A 5296-nucleotide genomic window follows, 5' to 3' on the forward strand; every position below is an offset into this window, starting at 1 on the left:
TTTTACTTAGATCCCTATGAAAACGTAGCACTGAAATACAATATACATTGGAGTTAGGAATTTGGTTGACAACCAAAATCAATTGAATTGAAATAAGAAACTTCACTAAAGAATCAACTAAATATGTAATTTTAAGCATATTTTGCTACTCAATATGTTACGACTTCTTCCTTCTTGACCTTAAACTTGTGACATTTTCTACTTTTAAGGGGAGAAACACGATTTCTCCAACTATTAGTTCTAAATGACTTCCACCTTAGGCACATAGAGTCTTTGAACTAGATATATAAAATACACAACCATGCTGAAGACCATGGAAATAGAAGATAACATGGAAAATACCAAACACCAAGTTGGATGATGATGAAGACTACAGTGAAGGTAGAAGATCCTAGACATCATCAATTAATACCAAACTACCAAATGGAGTATAAAAACTTGAAAAGATAAGACACACCTTACAACTAAATGAAACTGTAGAAGCTACCATAAAATGGCATGACATTGAATCATTACCAATAAATGAATACAACATAGAGAAGCTACTAGATATGGTATTTCTATTCATTTTTCAAATGAAAGAGTGCAATAGGTATGCAACCATGACTAAGGAAAGTGCAATTTCACACCATTTTCCATGTTGATGTTGAGATACAGACCTATGCAATTAAATCTCCCAAGGAATAGATAGCACCACGTATTGCCATCTTTTCCAAAACAAGATTTGTCATAAAGCTATGTTAGAATAGTTACTAAAATGGTCATAAATTATGTTATTATAGTAAAAGAATACTTTAACTTAAGAAAAAAAACTCAATATTAAAACATGATATCGTGCTTTAAAAACTAAAAATGTACCTGTAACGAAGAACTTCATTTCAACTTGCTAATTGGTTGTCACTATTAACTATAAGCTTATCTTTAAATTTTGAGCTTCACTTGGTTTTGAGAATAGTTAAATATTCTCTACTTAACAGGGCCAACCAGGTGAAGGTGGAAGCTCATTTGGCCCCTTCGCCCCCCCTCCCCCCTTAACATCACTCTAAATTCTCCATTAACATTTAATAACATTCAATTCATCCATTTTTGAAATATAACATTCAATCATTATAATCACATGATAACATTCATTAACACATAAAATTCATAAACACACAACATTCATGAATAATTCAAGAGTAAGTCATTCATGAATAATTCATTAACACAATATTCATTAACACCCAACATTAATGAGTAATATTAATTAACACAATATTCATTAACAATAATCAAGAGTAAGTCATTCATGAATAATAATATCTTTTTTGCTTTCTTGCCATTTCTTTTTTTCATAAAATTTCTAAGAGGAATATCAATGTCCTCATCATCCCCATTAACATTTAATAACATTCAATTCATCCATTTTTGAAATATAACATTCAATCATTATAATCACATGATAAAATTCATTAGCACATAAAATTCATAAACACACAACATTCATGAATAATTCATTAACACACAACATTCAAGAGTAAGTTAGTCATGAATAATTCATTAACACAATATTCATTAACACCCAACATTAATGAATAATATTCATTAACAATATTCATTAACATAATATTCATTAACAATATTCAAGAGTAAGTCATTCATGAATAATCATATCTTTTTTGCTTTATTGCCATTTCTTTTTTTCATAAAATTTCTAAGAGGAACATCAATGTCCTCTTCATCCCCCTCCCCTACTAGTTCTAACACATGTCTCCTCCTCATCCATTCAGGAACATCATGAGGCCATTGCACCAAAGGGGGGTCCGCTGCAATAACAAGTACTTCATGAGTTAAATTTGCACCATTTTATATTAGTGAATAATGAGTTTTTATTTAAGTAAAAGAACTATAAATCAAAAAAATAATTTAAAAGAACAAAACATAGATTTTCTTTACTTGAATGTGCGACATGATCTACCTACTAATTAGTCTGAACATCCTCTAACACTCATTCAGCAAGACATGATTCTATATCCTCAACACAAAAAGGTTACACCAAGTTCAATTAAAGATGTTAAATTTTATTAATAATTATATAATTAGTTTTAAATAACAAATGAGCACCTCCATCGATAGTACAATGCACATCAGGGGCTTCATGATGCTGTGTATGATCTATGTCATGATTAATAGGCTACATTGCAATGTCATGCACATTATTATCAAATAAATTGTTGCTCAAGTATTCAATTTCTAATATATATTTTGGCATATTTACCTGTGCACATGATGCACGAGACTATTCGGTTGGGGCAATGGAAGTTTGTCATAGGCATTCAGCCACTGCTTCATAGCCTTGCTTGAAGGCAATTTTTTTGTGTTCTTCTGTGGCCTCCAAATTAAAATCAGCACCCTAAATTTTTTATTAATTAACAAAATTATTTGCATTTTATAAATAATTTTTCTTTTCAATTCATTTATTTCTACTTACAACGTGTGCTTTGATTTTTGAATATCCCCCAGAGCCAAGTCTATGCTGCCCAACCTTTTCCAACCTTGTCTTTGTTGCGTTTGATGTGTCCTGCAACCTATGAAAAGTTTGAAATATGTTAGATGATATAGATATAAAGATCAGTACTAAATAGTGGATTATTATATATTGGTATGAAGGTTTTAGCATAAAGTAGCATGTTCCACCAAAAATATGAAAAAAGGGAAGAAATTATAGCATCATACCTTTAATTGACATGTGTAATCATGTTATTTATCCATGGAGTTCATGCTATTTATCTATATTCTGACATGCCTCTCCATAAAATTACACATAAATTTTGACAGTCTATATTATCCATTGTCACACAAAGTAAATGATAAGCTAAAAGTTCAAACAGCTAGTAGATTTTATAGATTAATTTTTTTTTCCATCAAAGATAAGTCAATTTAGTTGAATGGGATGTGAACATATTTGGTAAATTGTTGGGGGGTGTGGGAGGGGGGGCACTTTGGGGGGTTCATGGAGGAACCACTGGTTCAAACTATAGTTTAGAGTCTATACACTTAGTGGAAAGGAATGAGTTTGGTAGCATAACCTTGGTATCATTACCTGCTAGTTCTTGATGTCCTGCAGAGTATCCATAGGTTCCACACTCAAAGTGTTTTTATCCCCAAGGCTACAATAGGTATAAACTTGAGGGAAAATGTCAGATTTCATATTGTTTTAGTAGCATTCCTTTTTACCCGTAGCTGAAAAGTAAGTAATTTTTTTGTTTTCAATTTAAAAGACATCACCTTTGTGAATCAAGTGCTTCTTTAGCCTCCACACTGCATGGAACTAATTTTATAAATGGTGGTTGTAATTAAAACAAAATCCCCACTGATTTGCTAAGATAACTAGCAACTAACAGGAACTACCTAGCATTGTTCTAGTAGAAGACTCACAACTTAAGACTTGTCTTAATCTATGTTTATTTTCATTGCTTCTAGTAGTGGAGCACCATTCAAAATGTTTGAGAAGATTAGAAATGTTACACTATAGTTTGGAGGATGTTTCATATAGTCTACATCAACAACAAAGGATTTCAAAGCTGACAGTTGGATAGAAAACTATTTAGATAAGCTTCAACTATTCTTAAAAGTCACATAGTAAAAGAAGAATTAAGGATAGAAAAAAATAATAAGTCAACTTTAACACTTTTACTGTAGAAATTAAGAAGATTAGTATGTGATCATCTTTAAACCATTCACTTTAATAATGCCACATAATTTTGATCCTATAAATAAGGTATAAGAGTTTAAGAAATAGTAAATTTCATAGAGTGGAAAGAAATAGCAAAAATTATCAGCATTATTTATAAGAATGAAATTTGGGTTAGAGTTTTCCACAAAAAAATTCATAACTTTAAATGCTTACAAAAAAATGCTTTCATGCAGATTAAAATAACATAAATGCTTACACTTGTAGGGGACACGGCCAATAATGGAGAATGCACGCACAACTCCTCCAAATAAGAAAAGCATTGTAGAACTTTGACATTAGAAAAATCTTCATCATTAGAATAGGTGATTTTCCTGATTGATTTCACTTTTGCAAAATGTTCCAGAAGTTGAGTGTCAATTTCCAAATAGAGACATTTAGGTAAACATAAGCTCACCATTATCTTATTGGGCAAACTACAATCAATAATTCTAATGATTTCTAAGGGTGGAAAATTTGCATCCAATGTCATATATATATCATTGACATGTCGGAGGGGTGATACAATCAAAAGATCAAAACTAAGTGCTAATCAGAGCACTATAAATATCTCAAGTCTCAAAACGATACATCAAATATACAATTAATCTCATGATCAATATAAAGATAAAAAAAGAAACAAAAGATAGCATGGACCTAACTATAGCCTTCCCCCTCATCACCAGGAGGAGGAGGAGGAGTAACATCTGCACATGCAGGAGGCACTACACCATCAGAAGCTCAAGCATAATCAAAGAACCTTGAGACATGTTGAGCTAGAGGTACTACATTTTCATATACTACATAATAATGAGCAGCCCAAGAGTTATGATGATAGGTCTCATCTCACTCTAACTCTATCTATCTCTTTAGCTCTGTGATCTCAGACCATAGATCTACTATCTCACAGTTCCCCTCTTCTAGCTAGTCGTGCATCTCTAAGTATAACTTGCACTTGTAGCTTGCCCACCTACCTCTAAGAAGTCCTCAATCTCTCCCTCACATGTCATAGAGAATCTTGAGTCTGTGCTAATACATCTCCTATGGGTGAAACCTGTGGAGGCTAATTTGGCATGTCATCATCCCCTCCTCCACCCACTTCCTATTGTGGTGGCTCCTCTACCCTATGTCTCCTAGCATCACCTCCTACTACACCCATGGTGCTCATATCTCTGTGAGTTCTCACATGAGTAGGCCTATGTGCCTATTCATTATTGCTTGATCTAATATCCAATCTAATAGTATGAGAAGGAATTGTAACATGAACTACCAGTGGCCATTATAATGGTCTCTCCTTCCTCAAAGGATGTTCTTGTGGTTGCTGAACATCAGGGTGTGGTGCCTGACTAACTACCCCTATAAGATCAATTATATGAGGAAATGAATGTGTGGCTAAATGCTCTATGTACTAGGGAGTGACACCATCATTCACTGCATATAGAAAGCAGTCCCACCTATAAATGGTAAGGCCACTAACATCTTCCATAGATCTAATTGGGTCCAATCTAGGAGAACAACCTTTCTTTACCTCCTTGGTGAAGCAAGTGTAACTACAGTACTCCTATGATATACTATATTGATAGT

Source organism: Cupressus sempervirens, chromosome 10 (assembly GCF_028749045.1).
Source record: "Cupressus sempervirens isolate cs-2001-9-10 chromosome 10, ASM2874904v1, whole genome shotgun sequence".
Taxonomy (NCBI): Eukaryota; Viridiplantae; Streptophyta; class Pinopsida; order Cupressales; family Cupressaceae; genus Cupressus; species Cupressus sempervirens.